This window comes from Nicotiana tabacum, chromosome 21 (genome assembly GCF_000715075.1).
Source record: "Nicotiana tabacum cultivar K326 chromosome 21, ASM71507v2, whole genome shotgun sequence".
In the NCBI taxonomy this organism is placed as follows: domain Eukaryota; kingdom Viridiplantae; phylum Streptophyta; class Magnoliopsida; order Solanales; family Solanaceae; genus Nicotiana; species Nicotiana tabacum.
The window spans coordinates 19,550,315-19,576,487 of NC_134100.1; the positions used below are offsets into that span (position 1 = coordinate 19,550,315).

A 26,173-nucleotide genomic window follows, 5' to 3' on the forward strand; every position below is an offset into this window, starting at 1 on the left:
CAAAGGCCTTTGCCAAAAGAAGAGTTCGAACTCGATCGAACGACGACGGGTTGATATTTCGACAAGTTTGAAATAACACCCTTTAAGGCCAAGGGCCTTTGCCACAAGAAGAGTTCGACCTCGATCGAATGATGACGGGTTGATATTTCGACATGTTCGAAATAACATCCTTTAAGGCCAAGGGCCTTCGCCAAAAGAAAAGTTCGACCTCGATCGAACGACAACGGGTTACTATTTCGATAAGTTCGAAATAACACCATTTAAGGAGGTCCTTCGCCAAAAGAAGAGTTCGACCTCGATTGAACGATGATGGGTTAATATTTCGACAAGTTCGAAATAACACCCTTTAAGGCCAAGGGCCTTCGCCAAAAGAAGAGTTCGACCTTGATCGAACGACGGCAGATTAATATTTCGTCAAGTTTGAAATGACACCCTTTAAGGCCAAGGGCCTTCTCCAAAAGAAGAGTTCGACCTAGATCGAACGACGATAGCTTAATCTTTCGACAAGTTCGAAATAACACCCATTAAGGCCAAGGGCATTCGCCAAAAGAAGAGTTCGACCTTGATTGAATGACGATAGGTTAATATTTCGACAAGTTCGAAATAACACCCTTAAGGCCAAAGGCTTTCGCCAAAAGAAGAGTTCGACCTTGATCGAACGACGATGAGTTACTATTTCAACAAGTTCGAGATAACACCTTTTTAGGCCAAAGGCCTTCGCCAAAAGAAGAGTTCGACCTCGATTAATTGACAACGAGTTACTATTTCGACAAGTTCGATATAACACACTTTAAGGCCAAGGGCCTTCGGCAAAAGAAGAGTTCGACCTCGATCGAACGACGACGGGTTGATATTTCGATATGTTCGAAATGACACCCTTTAAGGCCAAGGGCCTTCGCCAAAAGAAGAATTCGACATTGATCGAACGACGACAGGTAAATATTTCGACAAGTGTGAAATAACACCCCTTTAAGGCCAAGGGCCTTCGCCAAAAGAAAAGTTCAACCTAGATCGAACGACGACAGGTTAATATTTTGACAAGTTCGAAATGACACCTTTAAGGCCAAGGGCCTTCGCCAAAAGAAGAGTTAGACCTTGATCGAACGATGACAGGTTAATATTTCAACAAGTTCGAGATAACACCCTTTAAGGCCAAGGTTTTTTGCCAAAAGAAGAATTCGACCTTGATCGAACGACGACAGTTAATATTTCAAAAAGTTCGAAATAAATACCCATTAAGGCCAAGGGCCTTCGCCAAAAGAAGAGTTTGACTTTGATCGGACGACGAAAGGATAATATTTTGACAAGTTCGAAATAACACCCTTTAAGGCCAAGGGTCTTCGCCAAAAGAAGAATTCGACCTTAATCCAACGACGACAGGTTAATATTTCAAAAAGTTCGAAATAATACCCATTAAGGCCAAGGGCCTTCCCCAAAAGAAGAGTTCGACTTTGATCGAACGACGAAAGGATAATATTTTGGCAAGTTTGAAATAACACCCTTTAAGGCCAAGGGCCTTCGCCAAAAGAAGAGTTCGACCTTGATCGAATGACGACAGGTTAATATTTCGAAAAGTTCGAAATAACACCCTTTAGGGCCAAGGTCCTTCGCCATAAGAAGAGTTTGACCTCGATCGAACGACGACGGGTTAATATTTCAACAAGTTCGAAATAACACCCTTTTATGGCCAAGGGCCTTCGTCAAAAGAAGAGTTCGACCTCTATCGAAGGACGCCAGGTTAATATTTCGACAAGTTCGAAATAACACCCTTTAAGGCCAAGGACCTTCGCCAAAAGAAGAGTTCGACCTCGATCGAACGACAACGGGTTAATATTTCAACAAGTTCAAAATGACACCCTTTGAGACCAAGGGCTTTCGCCAAAAGAAGAGTTCAACCTCGATCGAATGACGACGGGTTAATATTTCGACAAGTTCGAAATAACACCCTTTAAGGCCGAGGGCCTTCGCCAAAAGAAGAGTTCAACCTCGATCGAACGACGACGGGTTGATATTTCGACAACTTCGAAATAACACCCTTTAAGGCCAAGGGCCTACGCCAAAAGAAGGGTTCGACCTTGATCGAACGACAACGAGTTGATATTTTGACAAGTTTGAAATATCACCCCTTTAAGGCCAAGGGCCTTCACCAAAAGAAGAGTTCGACCTAGATCGAACGACGACAGGTTAAAATTTTGACAAGTTCGAAATAACACCCTTTAAGGCCAAGGGCATTCGCCAAAAGAAGAGTTCGACCTTGATTGAACAACCACAGGTTAATATTTGGACATGTTCGAAATGACACCCTTTAAGGCCAAGGTTCTTCGCCAAAAGAAGAATTCGACCTTGATCTAACGACGACAGATTAATATTTCGAAAAATTCAAAATAACACCCGTTAAGGCCAAGGGCCTTCGCCAAAAGAAGAGTTCGACCTTGATCAAACGACGACATAATATTTTGACAAGTTCGAAATAACACCCTTTAAGGCCAAGGGCCTTCGCCAAAAGAAGAGTTCGACCTTGATTGAAAGACGACGGTTTACTATTTCGATAAGTTCGAAGTAACACCCTTGCAAGCCAAGGGCCTTCTCCAAAAGAAGAGTTCGACTTTGATCGAACGACGAAAGGATAATATTTCGACAAGTTCGAAATAACACCCTTTAAGGCCAAGGGCCTTCGCCAAAAGAAGAGTTCGACTTTGATCGAATGACGACAGGTTAATATTTCGAAAAGTTCGAAATAACACCCTTTAAGGCCAAGGTCCTTCGCCAAAAGAAGAGTTTGACCTCGATCGAACGACGACGGGTTAATATTTCAACAAGTTCGAAATAACACCCTTTTATGGCCAAGGGCCTTCGTCAAAAGAAGAGTTTGACCTCTATCGAAGGACGACAGGTTAATATTTCGACAAGTTCGAAATAACACCCTTTAAGGCCAAGGACCTTCGCCAAAAGAAGAGTTCGACCTCTATCGAACGACGACGGGTTAATATTTCAACAAGTTCAAAATGACACCCTTTGAGACCAAAGGCCTTCACCAAAAGAAGAGTTCAACCTCGATCGAATGACGACGGGTTATTATTTCGACAAGTTCGAAATAACACCCTTTAAGGCCAAGGGCCTTCTCCAAAAGAAGAGTTCGACCTAGATCAAACGACGATAACTTAATATTTTGACAAGTTCGAAATAACACCCTTTAAGGCTAAGGGCCTTCGCCGAAAGAAGAGTTCGACCTTGATCGAACGACGATATGATAATATTTTGACAAGTTCGAAATAACACCCTTTAAGGCTAAGGGCTTTCGCCAAAAGAAGAGTTTGACCTTGATCGAACGATGACGAGTTACTATTTCGATATGTTCGAAGTAACTCCCTTGAATGCCAAGGGCCTTTGCCAAAAGAAGAGTTCGACCTTGACCGAACGACGGCGGGTTGATATTTCGGCATGTTAGAAATAACACTCTTTAAGGCCAAGGGCCTTCGCCAAAATAAGAGTTCGACCTTGATCGGACGACGATAGGTTAATATTTTAGCAAGTTCAAAATAACTCCCCTTTAAGGCCAAGGGCCTTCGCCAAAAGAAGAGTTCGACTTTGATCGAACACCGACATGTTGATATTTCGATAAGTTTGAAATAATACCCGTTAAGGCCAAGGGTCTTCGCCAAAAGAAGAGTTCGACCTCGATCGAACGACAATGAGTTACTATTTCAACAAGTTCAAGATAACACCTTTTCTGGCTAAGGACCTTCGCCAAAAGAAGAGCTCGACCTGGATCAAACGACGACAGGTTACTATTTCGATAAATTCGAAGTAACACCCTTGAAGGCCAAGGGCCTTCGCTAAAAGAAGAGTTCTACCTTGATCGAACGATGACGGGTTGATATTTCGACATGTTAGAAATAACACCCTTTAAGGCCAAAGGCCTTCGCCAAAAGAAGAGTTCGACCTTGATCGGACGACGACAGGTTAATATTTCAACAAGTTCAAAATAACACCCCTTTAAGGATAAGGGCCTTCGCCAAAAGAAGAGTTCGACCTATATCGAATGATGACAGATTAATATTTTGACAAGTTTGAAATAACACCCTTTAAGGCAAAGAGACTTCTCCAAAAGAAGAGATCGACCTTGATCGAACAACGACAGGTTGATATTTCGATAAGTTCGAAAAAATATCCGTTACGCCCAAGGGTCTTCGCCAAAAGAAGAGTTTGACCTTGATCGAACGACGACAGGTTAATATTTTGCCAAGTTCGAAATAACATCCTTTAAGACCAAGGGCCTTCACCAAAAGAAGAGTTCCACCTCGATCAAACGACGATGGGTTAATATTTCAAGAAGTTCGAAATAACACCCTTTAAGGCCAAGGGCCTTCTCCAAAAGAAGAGTTCAACCTCGATCGAACGACGACGGGTTACTATTTCGATAAGTTCGAAATAACACCTTTTAAGGGTTAGGGCCTTCGCCAAAAGAAGAGTTCGACCTCGATCGAACGACGACGGGTTAATATTTCGACAAGTTCGAAATAACACGCCTTTAAGGCCAAGGGACTTCGCCAAAAGAAGAGTTCGACCTTGATCGAAAGACCACAGGTTAATATTACGACAAGTTCGAAATAACACCTTTTAAGGCCAAGGGCCTTTGCCAAAAGAAGAATTCGACCTAGATCGAAAGATGATAGGTTAATATTTCGACAAGTTCGAAATAACACCCTTTAAGGCCAAGGGCCTTCGCCAAAAGAATAGTTCGACCTTGATCGAACGGCGACAGGTTATTATTTCGACAAGTTCGAAATAACACGCTTTAAGGACAACGGTCTTCGCCAAAAGAAGAATTCGACCTCGATCGAACGACGACAGGTTAATATTTCGACAAGTTCAAAATAACACCTGTTAAGGCCAAGGGCCTTCGCCAAAAAAAGAGTTCAAACTCGAAGGTGTTATCTCGAACTTGTTCGACAACAGGTTAATATTTTGACGAGGTCTAAATTACTCCCTTAAGGTGTTCACCAAAAAGAAGAGATCGACCTTGATCGAACAACGACGGGTTAATATCTCGACGAACATCCTTTAAGGCCATAAGCCATCGCCAAAGAGAAAGTACGAAATATTCCAATGGCGAAGGACTATCAGAAAGAGCAAAATATCGGGACTCGCCGTGCGGGAATCTATGTCGCATCGAAATCACGCGAAACGAAAACAAGGGTAGAATACAATACAAATAACAACAAAAATATTTTCTTTGTACAAAGTCTCCATGCTAATGGTCGCGGATTACATAATACCCAAGTCAATAATATATAAAAAACAACAAAGAAAAAAAACGGCTGAAGAAAGGAACAACGACAATTGACTACGAACGAAAAATGGGGAAGAAAACAACAAATGGAAAATAGATCAATATCACTATCCCTCTACTCTGCATCATCATCGCCACCCTCTCCACTGTCATCTTCGGGATGCTCTCCTTCAGCGTTCGCACCCCCATCGGCTTCTAGCATCGCCGCGTCATATCCGCAATTGATGCGAGCTTCCCGCGATTTCACCCGCGCCTCTTCATATGAAGCCTCTGTCATATTACCCGCCTCCCATAAACTCTTGTATATATCCCACTGGGCTTCGGTGTAAACCCAAAGCTCGTGCATGTAGCTGGGAATGGTGGTGGAGGAAAATTCAATCTAAGCCAATAGTCGCCCATTTTCTGCCTCCAGTGCTGCGACCCGATCTCCCCGAACTGATGTCTCTTGGTCAATCTTGCTAATGCGCTCCTCAAGCCTTGCCTACATAAGAGTGGCCATCGCTCTCTCTGACTCCTACTCGGACTGGAGGACGTGGATGGTGTTCTCCAGGGCCGCCGCCCTCGCCGAAGCTACGGACCAAGCACTGTCGATGCTCTCCAACCCAGCAACCTTATTCTCCAGCCCAGTCAATTTCCCCATCCACTCCGCGCTCAGCACCTCGACCTTGATCAACTTTTGATCCATCTCCAACTGCATTGACCTCGATTTCTCCTGTAGATGCTCGGACTCTACGGCGACCCCCTTGCCCAACTTGAGCTCCTCGTTATTTATTCGAAGTTTCTCCTCAAGCATACTCTTGCTGCGGATAGCCTACATCAATTCATGGTCCCTTTTCTCCAACTCCTCACCAAGAGCTCGTTTATCGGGGTTTGCCTTCAGCCACTCATGCATCTTGTGACACTTGTTGCGGTAGCGACGATATTTCTCCAACATCTTCAAGAAAATCTTGGCCCGAATGTTGGCCCTGTGAATGCTCTCCACTTCCACCATATACGTCTAAAAAATGAAAAGATGGGTTAGAATCCTATCATTAGGAAAGACGAGGGAAAAGCAAAAGTAAGAGTAACATACTCTTAAGCCCATAGCAACTAACTTATCCATCAAGTCAGCATCGGGAACAGTCCGAAGGGCCGCATTCTCGGTTGCGGAGCATAGCATGTTGAACTGCGGCACCAAATCCTCCGTGTCCCCAAAGAGATTGACATCCGAAGGGATCTCAAGTATACGGGCTGAGCCTCCTACATGAACCACCGAGTGAGTAAGTCCCTCCTCAAACATCCTGAGATCATCAGGGTCAAGGTCCGATTCGGATTCATAATCATTGACCACCACGCCTTTTCCTCTTTCAGCACCTGAAAAGGAAGCACGACCAACTGCGGCGGATGAGGGTACGTCCGAAACTACAACGGCAGCCCCAAAAATTTGACCTTCTGCCATGATAGGTTGCTGACCACCGACAATGGTGGGAATCTCTGATTGAGCCGAGGCGAAGGCCGATTCCGCCCCTATGGGGGGAGCCGCGACAACCCCCTCTCCAGATCCTGTCGAAGGAGAGTCGTCTAGGTGAATCACTGTGGGGGTGTTGTCTCGAACTCCACTCATCGTCTTTTTGACGGCCCCTCTTCTTCCTCAATAGCGGAGATTCACCCGTCGGGTGAACGACACAGTTCGAAACTTCGGCCTGAGAAGCGGCCCTCACAGGAGTAACCACGACCGCAGACTAAACTGAAGCAACCCTCAACGAAGGTCAGGCAGTGGGTACCGTGATAGGGCGAGTAGATGAGGCTGGCTGCCAGAAAGCTAATGGAGGAACCCTCACTCTCCGCACCCTCCCTGACACCGACGAACAACACGTGAGGAATTAAATACAACGAGGGAAAAGAGAAAAACGGCGAACAGAAATGACATCTTACCAGAAAGAGGCCTGCGCCCATACTTGTCATAGAAAGCCGCCAACGTGCGAACCCCCGCCGTATGAGGGAGAATAACGCTCACCCACTCACGGATATTTTTGACAGGTGGAGGGGGCAATTTCTCAGCTGCAAAAACATAAACAGGGTTTAGTACTATAATGGAAAATGGTTGAATATATCCCCGACTAAAAGCATGAGACTTACGTGCAAAGTTCCATTTCTCAGGGAACCCCGTCGGATCCGCCACAATGTGTTCAGTCCGCACATAGAAATAATTCTCATAAAAACGACGGTTAGTCCTGTCGTCCATCTTCACCACCAGACTCTTCAACTCCCGAGGACGCATGTGAAGCATCATGTCGCGGATAAGCTGAGGGGCGAAGATACTGAGCAGGTGGTCCAAGGTGATCTCACGACCGGCAAGTTCCGCAAACTTGAGCAACATAAGGAACAACTTGTACGACAAAAGTTGGGCAGGGCATACCTCGTAAAAATGACAGAAGTCTACAACCAGGGGAGGGAGATGAAGTGTGTATCCAATAGGGAAGGGGTAGGCGTAAAATACACAGTACCCAGGACGGTTAAAATGAACTATGTTGTCTCCTACCGCCGGTCGCATGTTGACGTAGCCGAGGATCCCCCACCTGGTTTTCAACTCTGCAATGTCTTTTTCCCTCATAGTAGAAGGGACAAGCTCCGGCTCCGCCCTGGCGCGACTGCTGAAGTCGGTCAATTCTCTCATAGTGCGAGGAAAAATCTCGACTATCGACGGGACCTCCTCGTCTTCCACCGCATCCACCCCTCCAATGGCCTGAGCAGCACTTTCCGGTGCCAGAATTGTGACAGGGAGATCGGTGCGACAGGAATCACCAGCCATTTTTCCCAGATGAGGCAGCAAAAAGATAACGGAAAGAAAGGATGAAAATTTTCAGTTAACTAAGGGCAAATGAAAACTTGAAGTATCAGGAAAGAAGTCTATCAGCAAAATTCTTCCGAGTAAAAGGCAAAGAAGTGTGTCAATCGAATGATAAGTTCCATCGATTTATAAGAGACATAAATCCCCCGAGCACGAAACCCAAGAGTCGCTAATCAAACCTGATAAGGCACGAAACGTTACAGTTCCTCAGGAACGTGTGTCATAATGGCGGTTACCACAAAATAATGTTTTGATGTCGAATGACATTTCAGTTCCGAAACAGCCACAACGGTTCACGGGTATCGAAAGAACGCCGCCACCTCGCCTAAAACCCAAGTAATGTAACTAAGGAACGAGAAGTCAAATTTCGCTCGAATTAGTAGCAATCATGATCCGTCCGCAGGGCCCGACAGAGGGCGACCCCGACAGACGGAGGGATTAACTGTATTGGTCAAAATCTGATCGTCACGACCGAGTTGACCAACGTCCCGCCTAAGAGACCGGGCAGTAAACGATAACATAGCTCATTCTACATCCCATTCTCGACACCCGTCGAGTCAAAAGGAACAATGTCTAAAAACGATCAAGGCACACTAGATGCGAGAGAGCATCGGACCAAGTAAATGGCAAGGGTGTCTTGACTATATATAATAGGAGAAAGCCTTCGATTAAGGGGGTCTACTCCCCCTTCTCTCTCTCTCAAGCTCTCTTCTTGTAATCTTTATAGAAAAGAAGTAATCTGCTAAAGAACATGCAAAGCTATCTCCCCTATCGATTGATGGGAGTCACAATGTTGAATTTCAACAAGATCGACTTTATTTATTCCATCCTATTATTATCTACACTATTAGCTCTTTGATCTGGAATTTATCATGTATGACTAAGATTTACCCTTTCATTTTCTTTGATTGATTTATTCAAAAAGATTCCAATATCTTTCGAATCAAACACGTGGTATAATCAAAGAGTTGAATGAAGGCTGACTACCGTGTGATTTCAGTATGTGTTAGTTCCCCATGTCAATTATAATTGCAGTTAGCTAGTATAGTGCTTTATATCTAAATTAATTTTTGTCTAGAATATGACTAATAAAAGAATCGAAACAAGCGTCCTTTTTTGTTCCTTTTATTTTGAATAGGAAAGTATAGCAATATGTTGCTTGAATTGATGGCCACAATGTTTAGCTAACCAACCCATTTGCTCTATAACACTTACTAATATTATTATCAGGTTGACTTTCATATGGTCAAGGTATATATGTTAAAGATAGTGGTGCACTTATATATATTATCAAAATCTTGGATCCGTCGCTGCTTTGCCGGCCAGGGATAGAGAAAGGAAGTAATCCCTTTAGTCTGCAAGTTTCAATGGCTCCTCGATACATGTCCTCTAAATTGTACTTGAATTCAAAACCCATATCTGTCAGCTTCTTTGATGAAAAACTAGCCACAGGCACCTTATCAATGTTCTTAAACCTGTCAATTCCCCAAGATTGTGATCAAGCCATGTTCACATTTTCTTTGTGCAAAACACGAATGAGCTCATTATTTTGGTTATACATCATTTGAGAACAAGGAATTTGTAATTCTGTTTTTCTTTACTCACACTTAATATATGTTTATCCCAACCAATCTAGGATTGGGGAATGAAGATTATAGTTAATCGTTTTTTTAGTTTTTATCTTTTTTTAAATATTTAATAGTTAATTAATTTGAATTTAATTAATTTTTTGCCCATGGGCCAGCCTTATAAGCCTCAATTTTAAATGGGCTCAAAAAATTCTAACCCAACCCTACCCAAGTAACGGGCTGGATTGGGCTAACCTCATGGACGAAGCCTATTTTGACGGCTCTAATCCCAACCAATGAATACGTACACATAATGTATCTTCATATACATAGATAGTTAATGCGCATTTTCAGCTAATTTAATTGTCACTTAACTATGATACGTTCAATATGATTTAATATAAATATCTATGAGGATAAATATTTACTCGACGTATTATAATAACATAAGATGGAGGAGAGGCTTACTGAGAAGGGACATAGTACTCTGGCCATTTCTCTCGGACCATCTTTGCGACGTCGTATATGATTGCATGATCTGAAGAGCAAAGGAATCTTCCTTGTGCTTTGGGATTCTCATACAAGAATATGTGAGCCTCACAAAGATCATCCAAATGCACATATTTACCTTGCTTTATTATTGAGTAATGTGCTTCATTCCCTGCATGTCTCAATCAGATTTAATTTAAATAGAAAAAAGATTGCTTTACTTTAACAGCCCCATCTGATGTCATTTCTATGTAAAAATTACCGCCAAGGCTTATAGTCTAGTTATATCAATAGTATTCTTCCACACAATAGGTGTGAGTTCGATCTGTAAGTAATTACATATTTATTATAGAGAGTGTATGTATTTTTTACATCATCGGGCGAGAACTTAAACCAAAGTGAAAAAAGTCATACCTGTAATTAGTGAAAGGGCAGTAATTAGGCTTGGTGGAAATGTTGGAGTGATGAATGGACCTACAACTAACGTTGGTATAATACTAATAAACTCTATTTTCTTTGCTTTAGTTGCTTCCCATGCTGCTTTTTCTGCCAATATCTTAGAAGCAAAATACATCTGCAGAAAAATTAAATACCCATTAAAATTATATGATTAAGAAAGAAAGTCCTAATTAAAGAAAAGGAATTAATAAGCAAATAATTAGTAGGCTAACCCATCCAGTCATCTTCTTAGCATATATGAAATCCAAGTCACTCCACTTTGCTCTTATCGTAGACAAGTTTTTGGTGTTGTTGGATGTCAACAGTTCCAGCAGATGAAGTGAAAACCAGCCTCTTCACTGTTTTTGCTTTATCACATGATTCTATTATGCTTAATATTCCACGGACTGTTGGTTTGGTTACTTCATTCTGTCAAACATATATTACGCATATATAAAAGTATTTTAATACTTGTGATCTTAATTAATATGAAATAATATTTGTGTGGCATGTTACACAAGATAAATAAAAAAAATAAAAAATTACTTGGCACGTCAAGTCCATACTCCGTGGCCTACTACCACAATACAATTTATAGGTTTGTTTGGGTCCCGAACTACGATAGTTTTAAAACTTTATTTCATGGCTCAATTCAAATATATATTTTCTATTATTTAAGTGATATTGGAATATTGTATGTATACATATTATTTTTCAGAATTATTTGTACACATATGTGTTTGACTCAAAATATATCTAAACTTTTTTGAACAAATCAATCAAAGATGATGAAGGGGTAAATCTTAGCTGGACATAATAAATTCAAGATCAAAGAGCTAGTTGTATGGACGGTATATAGGACGAAAAAGATGCAAACGATCTTATCGAAATTTAACATTGTGACTTCCATCAATCGATGGGGGGACAACTTTACATGTTCTTCTATTGATTGCTTCTTTCATATCAAGATTACAAGAATAGAGCTTAGGAGAGAGAAAGGGGGAAGGACCCTCGAAGGTTTTCCCTTACTAGATATAGTCAAGGCACCCTTGCCCTTTACTTGTTCTGACGCTCTCTCGCCTCCAATATGTCATGGTCGTCCTCTTAGGCACTGCTCTTTCCGACTCGACGGATGTCGAGAAAGGGATGTAGAATGGGCTATGTTATCTTTCACTGCCCGGTCATTTAGGCGGAGCGTTGGTCAGTTCGGTCGTGACAGTCAGATTTTGACCAATATAGTTAGGCCCTCCGTCTGTCGGGGCCGTCCTCTATCGAGCTCGGCGGACGGATCATGATTGCTACGAATTCGAGCGAAATCTGACTTCTGACTTCTCATTCCTTAGTTACATTACTTCGGTTTTAGGCGGGGTGGCGGTGTTCTTTCGATACCCATGGACCATTGCGGCGGTTTTGGAACCGAAACGCCGTTTGGTATCAAAGCGCCGTTTCGTGGTAACCGCCATTATGACACATGTTCCTGGGGAACTGAAACGTTTCGTGCCCTATCAGATTCAATTAGCGACTCTTGGGTTTCGTGCTCATGAGATTTATGTCTCTTATAAATAGAGGGAGCTTATCATTTGATTGACACACTTCTTTACCTTTTACTCGAGAGAATTCTGCAGATATACTTTCTTTCTGACACTCCAAGTTTTCGTTTTCCTTTAATCAACTAAAAATCTCCATCCTTTCCTTCAGTTGTCTTTTTTGCCGCATCATCTGGAAAAAATGGCTGGTGATTCGTCTCGCACCGATATCCCTGCCACAGTTCCGGCACTGGAAAGCGCTGCTCAGGCCACCGGAGGGGTAGATGTGGTGGAAGACGAGGAGGTCCCGTCGATAGTCGAGATTTTACCTCGCCCTATGAGGGAATTTACCGACTTCAATACTCGCGTCGGGGCGGAGTCAGAGCTTGTCCCTTCTATTCTGAGAGAAGCGTACATTGCAGAGTTGAAAACCAGGTGGAGGATCCCCGGCTACGTCGACATGCGACCGGCGGTAGGAAACGACATTGTTCATTTTGACCATCCTAGGTAATGTGTATTTTACGCCTACCCCTTCCTTATTGGTTATATGCTTCCTCTCCCTCTCTTGGTGGTAGAATTCTGCCGTTTTTATGAGGTATGCCCCGCTCAACTTTCGTCGTACCTATACAAGCTATTCCTTATGTTGCTCAAATTTGCGGAACTTGCCGGTCGTGAGGTCACTTTGGACCATCTGCTCAATATCTTCGCCCCTCAACTCATCCGCGGCACGATGCTTCACATGCGTCCTCGGGGGTCGAAGAGTCTGGTGGTGAAAATGGACGACAAGACCAATCATCATTTTTATGAGAATTATTTCTATGTGCGGACTGAGCACATTATAGCGGATCCTATAGGGTTCCCTAAGAAATGGAACTTTGCACGTAAGTCTCATGCTTCTAGTAGGAGATATATCCGACCATTTTTGTTACAGTACTAAATCCTGTTATGTTTTTGCAGCTGAGAAATTGCTGCCTCCCCCTATCGAAAATATCCGCGAGTGGGTGCGCGCCATTCTCCCTCATACGGCGGGGGTCCGCACATGGGCGACCTTTTATGACAAGTATGGGCACAGGCCTCTTTCTGGTAAGATGTCGTTTTTGTTCGCCGTTTTTCTTTTCTCCCTCTTTGTTTTTAATTCCTCACACGTTGTTCATTAGTATCAGGGAGGGTAAGGAGAGTGAGGGCTCCTCCGTTGGTTTTCCCGCATTCTGCCTCATCTACTCACCCTATCGCGGTAGCCACCGCCCGACCTTCGTTGAGGGCTACTTCAGTTGAGTCTGCGGTCATGGTTACTCCTGCGAGGGCCGCTTCTCAGGACGAAGTTCCGACCAGTGTCGCTCGCCCGACGGGTGAATCTCCGCCTACTGGGGAAGAGGAGGGGCCATCGAAAAGGCGGCGAGTGGAGTTTGAGACCGCGCCCCAACAGTTATTCATCTAGACGACTCCCTTACGACGGGATCTGGAGAGGGGGTTGTCGTGGCTCCCCCCGTAGGGATGGAACCAACCATTGCCTCGGCTCAATCAGAGATTCCCGCTGTTGTCGGTGGTCAGCAACCTGTCGTGGCGGAAGGTCAGACTTTTGGGGCCACCGTTGTAATTTCGGACGTACCCTCATCCTCTGCAATTGGTCGTGCTTCCTCTTCAGCTGCTGAAAGAGGAAAAGGCGTGGTGGTCGACGATTACGAATTCGAGTCGGACCTCGACCCTGATGATGTCAGGATATTTGAGGGGGGCCTTACTTACTCGGTGGTTCGTGCCAGAGGCTCGGCCTGTATTCTTGAGATCCCTTTGGATTCCAATATTTTGGGGGACACGGAGGATCTGGTGCCGCAGTTCAGCATGTTATGCTCTGCAGCCGAGAATGCGGCCCTTCGGTCCGTTCCTAATGTTGATTTGATAGATGAGGTGGCCGCTATGGCTTAAGGGTATGTTATGCTTACTTCCGCTTTTCCCTGGCCTTTCTTGACGGTACGATTCTAACCCTGTTTAACCAAAAAGATGATTCTTTGGTCAAAGCTAAAGATAAATAGAAATTCGGGCTACTGATAATCAGGGGACGAAAAAGAAATAATAGACTTTTTGAGAATGACAAATAAGCAGTAGATAAGTTTGTATTTTAATGTAATGTTGATGGTATCCTATGTCCTTACAAATGACCTGACCTCCTCCTTTTATAGTTGATCCTAAATAAAGGAGTAATACCTTAGCCTTAATGAGACAATTATGAGCAATAAATGACATTAAATAAGACGTTACACAATCATTCCTATTTAATACCAATTTTCTAACGAATTGGGTATTTAATATTGAATTTGGATTCCTTTTTGTCATCATATCCATGTCTTCAATGCCTTCTGATCTCTGGGCTTTAAATGGTCTAAATAGGTACGAAGCTTGTACTATTCGAATTGCCTCTCGTGCCTATTCAGCTTTCCTTTTCCCGTATCTGTTGTCACTAGTGCCTCTTAACTGATCATCATGTTTTGACCATTTGACCAGTCCTTGTGTCATGCCACGTCACCTTCAATGTAAATTCAGTTTTTTCCCAATACAAACCCGTCTTTATATTTTTTAGACGTATATGGTGGAAGTGGAAAGCATTCGCAAGGCCAATATTCGGGCCAAGATTTTCTTGAAGATATTGGAGAAATATCGTCGTTACTACGACAAGTGTCGCGAGATGCATGGACGGCTGAAGGAAAACCCCGGTAATCGGGCTCTTGGTGAGGAGTTGGAGAAGAGGCGCCAGGAATTGATGCAGGCTATCCGCAGCAGGAGTGTGCTTGAGGAGCAACTTTGAATAAAGGACGTGGAGCTCGAGTTGGGCAAGGGGGTCGCCACAGAGTGCAAGCATCTGCAGGAGAAATTGAGTTCAATGCAGTAGGAGATAGATTAGAACTTGATTAAGGTCGAGATGCTGAACGCGGAATGGATGGGGAAATTGACTGGGCTGGAGAACAAGGTTGCTGGGTTGGAGAGCATCGAGAGTGCTTGGTCCGCGGCTTCGGCGAGGGCGGTGGCCCAAGAGAATACCATCTGCGTCCTCCAGTCCGAGCAGGAGTCAGAAAGAGCGACGGCTACCCTTATGGAGGCCAGGCTTCAGGAGCGCATTAGTGAGATTAATCAAGAGGCATCGGTTCTGGGAGATCGGGTCGCAGCACTGGAGGCAGAAAATGGGCGACTGTTGGCTCAGATTGAATCTTCCTCCACCGACATTGCTCCTCACCACCTATATGAGCTTTCGGTTCATGCTGAAGCTCAGCGGGATATATATAAGAGTTTGTGGGAGGCGGACAATATTACTGAGGCCGCATATGAAGAGGCACGAGCAAAAGCGCGGGAGGCCCGTGTCAACTATCGTTATGACTCTGTGACTCCGGAGGCCGAAGAGGGCGCGGATGATGAGGGAGAGCTTCCTGGAGATGATGGTGGTGGTGATGACACCGAGTGAAAGAATATTGTCTTAGTCTATTTTCTTTTTTCTTTTTTATTCATCGTTGATTGTCGTTGTTCCTTTCTTTCTTCTTTTTTTTTATTGTTGGCTTGGGCCATATGTAATTTGCGACCGTTAGCGTGGTGACCTTGTATAAAGAAGAATTTTTTCATTGTTATCTACCTCGTGCTTTATCTTTGTTTTCTCTTTTTTATGACTTTGGCGCGGGATGGATTCCCGTATGGCGAGTCCCTGTCTTTTCTTCCCTTTTGTTTACTGACGGCCCTTGGCCTTAGATATATCTCGAACTTTTCCCTTTGGCTTTGGCGAAGATCCTTGGCCTTAAAGGGTGTTATTTCGAACTTATCGAAATGGTAACCCATCGTCGTTCGATCGAGGTCGAACTCTTCTTCTTGGCGAAGGCCCTTGGCCTTAAAGGGTGTTATTTTGAACTTATCGAAATAGTAACCCGTCGTCGTTCGATCGAGGTCAAACTCTTCTTTTTGGCAAAGGCCCTTGGTCTTAAAGGGCTTTATTTCGAACTTATCGAAATAGTAACCCGTTGTCGTTCGATCGAGGTCGAACTCTTCTTTTTGGTGAAGGCTCTTGGCCTTAAAAGGCGTTATTTCGAACTTATCGAAATAGTAACTCGTCGTCGTTCGATCGAGGTCGAACTCTTCTTTTTGGCGAAGGCCCTTGGCCTTAAAGGGCATTATTTTGAACTTATCAAAATAGTAACTCATCATCGTTCGATCGAGGTCGAACTCTTCTTTTTGGCGAAGGCCCTTGGCCTTAAAGGGTGCTATTTCAAACTTATCGAAATAGTAACCCGTCGTCGTTCGATCGAGGTCGAACTCTTCTTTTTGGCGAAGGCCCTTGGACTTAAAGGGCGTTATTTCGAACTTATCGAAATAGTAGCTCGTCGTCGTTCGATCGAGGTCGAACTCTTCTTTTTGGCGAAGGCCCTTGGCCTTAAAGGGCATTTTTTCGAACTTATCAAAATAGTAATCCGTCATTGTTCGATCGAGGTCGAATTCTTCTTTTTGGCGAAGGCCCCTGGCCTTAAAGGGTATTATTTCGAAATTATCGAAAAAATAACTCGTCGTCGTTCGATCGAGGTCAAACTCTTCTTTTTGGCGAAGGCCCTTGGCCTTAAAAGGCGTTATTTCGAACTTATCGAAATAGTAACCCGTCGTCGTTCGATCGAGGTCGAACTCTTCTTTTTGGCGAAGGCCCTTGGCCTTAAAGGGCATTATTTTGAACTTATCGAAATAGTAACTCGTCGTCATTCGATTGAGGTCGAACTCTTTTTTTTGGCGAAGGCCCTTGGCCTTAAAGGGTGCTATTTCGAACTTATCGAAATAGTAACCTGTCATCTTTCGATCGAGGTAAAACTCTTCTTTTTGGTGAAGGTCCTTAGCCTTAAAGGGCGTTATTTCGAACTTATCAAAATAGTAACCATCGTCGTTCGATCGAGGTCGAACTCTTCTTTTTGGCGAAGGCCCTTGGCCTTAAAGGGTGTTATTTCAAACTTATCGAAATAGTAACCCATCATCATTCCGGTTTTTGGAGAATCAAACATCCTTCGGGGGAGTCCCAGTTCGTTTGACATTGTTTGCATCAGAGGGTGCAACGTCGGAGAGTACGAAACATCGATGTTTCGCTTAGGCTCATTCTGTGCACACATCGTAGTTTCCTTGTCTGACTCCTGCCTTTCGGCTTGGAGATGTCACCGGCGGGCGGTATTTCGGTTGTTTTGTGGTCTTTTGTCGTTATTTAATTGAGATGTTTCTTTGCTCGCTCGCCCGCGCGGTATTTGTGTTCCTACTTGAGCAAAGAGCAGAAGGTGAGCTAAAATGATATTTTCCTTACCCCCCTCCGGTGGTCCGGTGAAGGAGAGAAGGTTTGTAACGTTGTTTGTTCTGTTTGGCATTTCGATGGTTGATGGGGCGAGAATTTCTAAATTCAGTGACTCTACTTGGCTCTCCTTCCTCTTCTGTGTTGTGCCTTTGTCCCGCGTGGGTTGGTTTTGCCTTAGCGCTCTTTTCGGTGGGTAATCGTTTTTCTTGTCTTTGATCTAGGAGAGACTAGGAAATTTTACTAAGAAATCCCCATAGATAACGCCAAATTGTTTGACTCAAAAGATATCTAAGCCTTTTTCAACAAATCAATCGAAGATGATGAAGGCATAAATCTTAGTCAGACATAATAAATTCCATATCAAAGAGCTAGTTGTATGGACTGTATATAGGACGAAAAAGATGCAAACGAACTTATCGAAATTCAACATTGTGACTTCCATCGATCGATGGGGGGACAACTTTACATGTTCTTTTGTAGATTGCTTCTTTCATATCAAGATTACAAGAAGAGAGCTTAGGAGAGAGAAAGGGGGAAGGACCCTCTACAATCGAAGGTTTTCCCTTACTATATATAGTCAAGGCACCCTTGCCCTTTACTTGGTCCGATGCTCTCTCGCCTCCAATATGTCATAGTCGTCCTCTTAGACACTACTCTTTCCGACTCGACGGATGTCGGGAAAGGGATGTAGAGTGGGCTATGTTATCTTTCACTGCCCAGTCATTTAGGCGGGACATTGGTCAGTTCGGTCGTGACTGTCAGATTTTGACCAATACAATATGTATATTATCCCCCCCCCCCCCCCGAAGTGTTTGTCAATGCTCGAGTAAAACACCCTTTACTATAGGATGTTTTCTGCCACTGTATTAAGTTATATGGTTCTTTGTGTTTTTTGTTCCGAATATTTAGACAAAGGCGGAGCTAGAGAGTGCACGAGGGGTTCATCCAAACCCTTAGTCAAAAAATTACATCGTATTTATGGGTGAAATTATTTTTATGTATATATTTAATAAATAGTCAATTCGGGCCCATTGGCTTTGTCGTATGTTATTTTTTTTAGATTTTGAAGTTTTTAGAAAAAAATCCTGACTCTACCTCTGTATTTAGATACTACGCACCTCGGGGTCCTTAGAATCAAAATCCATAGGGGTGGCCACATGAAATACTCCTTGGCAGCCATGAATGGCTTCATCAAAGCTTCCTTCTTCTGTCAACTCCGCTATCCACAGCGTCAGGTTGCTATCAGCTTTTGGCAACTCCAGAAGATGTTTCACTTTGTTCTTGTTCTCTACCATGCCAAAACAACTCATGTCATTTATATGATGATATGGTTTGAATCGGTAAGAAATTTAAGAAAAACTAAAACTTATGGTTTAGAACATGTATGTTATTGTATTTGTGTATCTTTAAAAATTTTGGCCTTAATTATACTATAACTTGTATGTGGTTATAAAGATTAAATGAGAAGTGTAAAGTTAATTGTTTTCAAATTTAGAAGTGTGTCATTTTTTCCGAACATATTAAAAAGAAAAGTATGTAACATCAACCGGATTGGAGGAAGTATATAATAAGAATAGTAATTCGATACAAACTATGATCAGTTAATATAATGAAGCCTTTTAATAGTTTAACTTCTATCTACAGAAAATTCAGAAAGAATTACACCATTATTTTATAATCGAGATCTCGAGATGATTGTAAGTAATTGTTCATAACAAATGGAGCCAATAACATTACCAGGATCACGAACAGCAGCGTGAACATTATAGTCACGTTGAAGGAGTTTCATAACAAGCCAAGACCCAATAAATCCAGCTGCTCCTGTCACACAAACTGTTGGCCCTGGAGGAGAATTTGGGGCATGAATAGTGGCCATTTGTGAAAGAAAAATAAAAGATATAGAAGTAAGAAGAAGACGTTTTTTTATTTCAGCAAATTCACAGATATGTGCTCTATTTATGCCTATGGCTTAGAATACAGCTTGCAGTGCGAGTAGGGTAAAACATTGGCACTACTAGTATTGGAATAAATAATTAGAGCACTTAGGGCTTGTTTGATACAAGGAATAAGGAATAATTAATCACGGGAATAAATTTGAGATGAGTTTATTCTACGTTTGGTTAGGATAAAATCGCGGTATAACAAAATCCTGAAATTAGTAATCCCGGATTATAGTGTTATTTTATCCCTGTGGAAGGGTGAGATAACAATCCCAGACTAACTAATCACAGGATAATTAATTCTGAGATAACTTATTTTCCAACTAAATGATCCCTTAGTGTTTAAATTAAATAATTTGATTTTGATAGTTAAAAATTAAATTTAAAATACTTGTCAGTTCACTATAGTTAAAGTGATATAAATTGTGTCTGTGAATGGCATATCTCTTGCATTAGGTTGATGTAAATAGAGACGTAACTACTCTTGTCTAAGGAGAGTCAATTATTTCTCATTAGCAAAAAAATTATATTTTGCAAATAAATAAAAAATATATATTAGATATTCAATTCTCTTGACTTTTTCTATTGTTCACTTCTTTAAATATTAAGGCGGGACAACCAAAGGATGTGGTACAGTGGATGAGACTGTTCTTCCCTTAATCAGAGGTCTCGGGTTCGAACCCTGGGTATGGAAAAAATTCTTGGTAGGGAGCATTTCCCTTCGAATGAAATTCTACGCGGCGTAAATTCGGATATAGTCGGACTCCAATGCAGGTACCGAATACCGAGTGAGAAACAAAAAAACATATTGAGGCGGATACGTTTTCCCCCAAATATTAGTTGGTAGCTGGTAGGCACGTGATTTTAATTTGTAAATCAAACCAAAAACGACTAGTAGGTATTGGCTCGCCGGAAATTGAAACACTACAGTATTTTATGTAATTTGCATTTACCTCTTGTGATAAGGTCCGGAAAAACCTCCAATGTTATTATTCCGTTTTCTTTATAAATCTTTAACTCGTAGCCAAATGTCAAAAGTTCTTTCGTAAAATCATGGGAATTTTCTATTTCTGTTCACTTTGAGAGTACATTTGAAATCCTATAATTAGTTATGTAACAATACTATATTGAATTACCTTCATTAAGGAAAATGAGGGCTAGCTGCTGACAGAAGAAAATTAAATAAATTGGTTAACCTTTCCCATTTAGCTTCTTTGAGGTTTGTGGTTTCGCTAACCTTCAGTTCACTAAATTAGGTGTTGATTAATATATAATTTTGATGAATATATATTAAACCTTTCCCATTGGACTGCCGGTTGGGGCATAGGCACATACAAAGGCGGAGCTAGAATTTAAAATTTATGAGTTCTGAACTTGACGTCGAATTCGTAGCTAGTTATAGTTATTGAATTCATAACTAAATATTTATATATATTTAATGAATTTTCTAATACAAATACAGAGTCTAAATAAAAGCTCTGAGTTTGTTCGGATCTGTAATTAATACTCTTCCTCTGCCCCTGAGTACATACTTGGCGATAGTTGTGAGTAATAGAAAGTAAAAGTAATATTTCTTGCATTTCAATTTATGTGACAGTAGCTTGGATTAAGAAGAAAAAAACAAAGGGACTTTTGAGCAAAGAAATAACTTTCGGACTTCAAAGACATAATTTGTTCCCTGATAAGGCTACTATTTTCCATATCCAAAAGCTATATAGTTCTATGAGGAATATATTTGTCCTGGCAATATCGTTATCCTATAGGTACAAATTCGATCAGAAGCAATCAGTCCACAAGTCCAACCAAATACCAGGTGAATTTATTAGAATTCCTCGGTTGTAAGTGTAAGCATTTAAATTTATCGAATTTAAATCGATAAAATAATAGAGATTGTATTTTAATATATTAGTCCAACTAAATATTATGAGCAAAGATAATTGAATTAATAATATATAACTCTAATACATATGGGTTAAATAAATGAGTCTAAATATATTGGGCTAGCCCATTCGATTGAGCTAAAGTGATGAGCCCACTTCATTAAGCCTAAGATGTCATCTTCCTAGAGGCCCAATTTGGTGTCACGTGTCAAATGACGTGCCACGCCAAGTCAAGTGGAAGAGCCAATAGTATCTTGTCACGTGCCAAAATGACAAGGCACGTCAAGTCAATTTAAAAGACCAATGAAACCGCGCCACATGTGCAAGTGACATGTTTCTTGCCAATCAAATGCGGCTTCGTCACTCTTTAATCTGATTGGTCGGAAAGAGTTTGTTCTCATCACAACTCTTCTTTTCCACAACTATAAGGAGACTTCATAACTCAGTAAGACACCATAAGTCATAATGAGAAGCAAGAAAGAGCTCGGATCAAACGCCGCAAATTTCTCTACAAGTTTCAAGCTTCAAGCAATCAAGTCCAAGTTCAAGAAATCAAGTTCAAGCTCAAGAACGAAAAACAAATCAAATTCAAGGAGTACGAGTGCAAATCAAAGTTCGTGCTAGTTAAATTCAAGATCATTGTTCGTGGCAACAAATATAGATTCAAGATCAAGCTCAAAGACCCTGGAATTTATTTACTATTGGAAAGAAGAATCAAAGGATTCATTGAGATTATATACTCATATTATTTGAAATTAAATACTACAATTGTTGCAATATTTTTCGGTCTTGATTTTATTTTCTTGAAGAAATTTATTGTCTACAAATTTTGGCATGCCTAGTGGGACAATCTATACCTCTCATCTCAACTTTTCAATCACCAAATTTCAAGAACATCGAAATGTCTTCAAAGAAAATCAACTCCAGATCAACTTCCACCAAGGCTGCTAATTCCATGTTCTACGCTGATGTAGAAAGCATCCTCGATGTTACCTGTGGATGCTTTGGAAGCTTTGGACTAGTTACGAGGAGCAAAGCAATCTCATTAGGACAACAACTACCCCAAGTGACGTCCGCATCAACCCCTATTTTGGATCTTCATCCATAAAAGGAGCAAGATCTTCTACAAACGCACCTGCAAGAGGAATCAATGTTGCTGCAAAAATTAAGAAAATTCTAGCTCTGTTTAACCTCTTCGGATCCAAGAACTAGACTGTGAAGGAAGATGATGATATTTCAAGTGGTGAATCCTCCCCACTTACACCGCATAGCGTGAGCGAATCGAAGATCAATCTGTGTAAATATCCATACTACTCTTCATCGTCCACAACAATCATGCAAGCCATGGTAATAAATGCTTCATTTGTGGAGGAGCAATTGGCATACTTGACGGAAGCAATTGCTAGCTCGACCAAGTGCATGCAAAATCAAGATGCTAGAATTGACAAGCAAACAAACAAGGTGGGAATCTTTATGGAAGAAGAATCCACCCATGTACCTGGAAAGCTCCCAGAAGTTCTAGAGAGTAATCCTCCCCCAAGACAAGTAGCATCCGTTAAGGCTATCCCTGTCTCATTTGAAGGGATGATTCCAATCGATCAACTAATGGAGTTCATGGAAGGGACGATCAAAAATAAGTATTAAGTTACTTCTAAGTCCGCCCTAACCTACACAAAGTCGTACACTTCAAGGATCGATATGTTGAAGATGCCTGCTCATATCAACCTCCAAAATTTCAACAATTTGATGGCAAAGGCAATCCAAAGCAATATGTGGCGCACTTCGTTGAGCATGCAACAACACTGGAACTTATGGAGATTACCTAGTCAAGCAGTTTATCCGCTCACTAAAAGAAAATGCTTTTGATTGATACACAGACCTCAAGGCTGGATCTATTGATAGCTGGGATCAACTAGAGCAAGAGTTCCTCAATCTCTTTTATAACACGAGGTGTACTATCATTATAATAAAACTTACAAATACTCGTCAATGAAAGGTGAATCAGTTATCGACTTTATCAATCATTGGAGAAATGCAAGCCTTAACTACAAAGACAAGCTTTGTGAATCTTCTGGCTTAGAGACGTGCATCCATGGCATGCATTGGGGACTATGCTACATCTTGTAAGGTATCAAGCCTAGTACATTTGAAGAACTTGCAACTCATGCCCATTGTCGTGCCCCCTTTTTCCCTCTTTGCATCAGAAAATCGGGTTTATGACATTTTTGGGTGTAGGACAACTCATTCCTTTTGGGAACTGAGTTTTGCATTTGAAGAGTCGCCACCTAATGAGTTAAGGTGCATTAGGACACATATAAAGTTCATTTCTAAGTTTGTTTGATAACCAGAGATAGGGTAAGGGCTTGAAATTATCCTAAGGGGAAGGTGTTAGGCACCCCTCAGGATCCACTAGTGTGGTTCTCGGCCAGATAGCTTTGTGAATTTGTACAATTAGCAAATAGACAAGTATAGGCTCAAGTAGTAGGAGATTTAGGTTTAAACACATAAGGGTTTAAAAGAACAATCATTAACAGCGAATTTTGAAATTGAGTTACATTTTTTACAAATACTTGAAAATATAAAAAGAGAGAGGAGTCCTAGGTTTATTTATAATATGGATCACATCAATGCGATACCCGGTATGACACCCCTTAGAAGAAGGGATACACGTGGTATTAGCGCACCGGTCATCATATCCATATCTACCTTTCCCGCCCCGTTAAGGTATTAAAGCGCGGATTGGTCTCGACCTCTATTGCATGCTATTACCCGTCCCATTCCTATCAGTCTCGGAGGAATTTAGGACTATTTTCCTATAAGAGGGAGGATTTAGGCTGACTTTTAGGTTTTTTAAAGGTAAAAAGACTAAGGCGACATTCAAAACACGTAGGACTGCATATTAGGGGAAATAGGTAAGCAACTAAGAGGCTCACATACACCTCCTCAAGTAAAGCACATACATAGCATGACTTAAACACATTTTGGGTCAGAATTTAAAGATACTAATACAGGAGAAGTTTAGTTGTTGAAGTAGGCCAGTTTATTACATAACTCAGATAAGAAGTCTGAATCAGGCCTGCCTGCTGGTTGTAGCAGTTACTAATTAACAAAGGCGGATTTAGTTTTGTTGTTATCACCTAAGGCTTGCTTAAGCGTGTTGGTGATATCTTATAAGCATGATATCTATTACTGATTCAGAATGTAGCAAAGTAGTAACGGTTTTAAACGAGCGATTTAGGGATCCTATAGGCAAGCTTTCTTAACCGTATTAATAAAAGGAACAGGTTGTTTAAGACTGATTCAGAACAGTACGAGTCAAACTGATTTTAAACTAGACTGGTTTCAGATCCTATAGGCATGATCTCTATCATTTGTTGATTTTTTTTAATCCCTATAGACATGATATCTAGTTGAACATGAAACGAAGCAGGCAGGATTTGCTTGAAATTCCTATAGGCATGGTTTCTATAATAATTTCAACCTTATGAACATGATGTCTGACTATAGTCGTTTAGATCCTATAGGCATGGTGTCTAAGTATGGTAATAAAACATGCAGAATTTAAAACAGGTTCTATAGGCATGTTATCTAGATGTAGAATTAAAACATGCAGGATTTAAAGAAACGGATCCTATAGGCATGTTCTCTACCCTTCTAATAGCTAAACATGCAGAATTTAAAGAAACAAATCCTATAGGCATGTTCTCTACCCTTATAATAGCTAAACATGCATAATTACCCATCTCTTTTTTCACTAACCAGCCCCCAATATTTGTTACAAATTATTACAGACCAAATACTGAATTACATCAGAATAGTGTAAAACAAGAAGTTACAACCATAAGAAGCCTGAATCTTGACTTCCTCTCTGAGTTATGGAATAAACCACCTAAAGCACCACTTGTTTCAAAGCTTTTCTCAGACCTGGGTGTGTTAAAGTTCCCTAAGGGTCTCAAAGGACCCCGGGCAGTACTTACACCCTGGTTTGCATAACCAGATAGAGGTGAGTGCAGTGTGGAAGGGTCAGCCCTTATGCGTCCAAGTTTAGATGGAGCTCATGGGTCCCAAGGCAAGGCTCACACAAGAGGGGCAGAACCTAAGTTCTAAGAGTGTAGTAGAAGTACAGAAACAGAGATTTATTTTAAGACTGGATTGAGAGTGGTAAGGGGTAAGGGTGATTTGAAAACAGTAGTAGTAAAACTTAAATTACACAGAATCAGTAATTGCACAAAGGTTGTCAGGGGTTTCAGGAATACATTGCATAAAGCATATGACCCCAGGAAGGGTCAGGTTTGGACATGCACAGCAATAGATGATGCTGGCATGCCTACAAACTAGCCAGAGAACACAAACACAAAGAGGGGATGTGGGGTTTGGGATTCATACACCTAAGGGAGCATTAATTAAAAGGGGTAGGGAACATATTTCACATGCTAGTAATGTAACTTGATTGCAGAAACATAAGCAAAGTAGACAAGAATAAGAGAAGTTGGGACAATTAAAGAAACATGTTGTTGTTGATACTTGAAGATTAACTAGGACATACCAGTAAGAAGCAAAGTGTAGAAAGAAAAAGTGAGCAAATTTTCATAGCCTAGCCTTGGCTTTCGGCCGGCTAGGCAAAGCAGTAGCACAAGGAGTAGTAGAGAAAATAGAGAGAGTTTTGAGTGAAGTGTGTGTTCTGAACTCAGATGGTTCGTTCGTCGTTTGAAAGAAAAGAAAGTGGGTATTTATAGTTCTAAAATTAGGTGAAGAATAAGGTAATAAGTAAAGTCTTAACACAAATATAGAAACAATCACAAGTCAGAATCAATTACAGAAGTGATTCCCTTTAATTAAAGAATCACTGATTAACGGGTAGTAACAGATTCAAATAAGGAAAGAAATCAGTTTGATTATTGCTATATAAGGGATAG

General features: G+C 41.5%; 1 pseudogene; it reads right to left on the reverse strand.

Annotated features, from left to right (window-relative positions):
- Positions 1-9,369: 9,369 nt before the first annotated feature.
- LOC107799879 (dihydroflavonol 4-reductase-like) lies at positions 9,370-19,398 on the reverse strand (annotated as a pseudogene).
- Between the last annotated feature and the right edge of the window lie 6,775 nt (positions 19,399-26,173).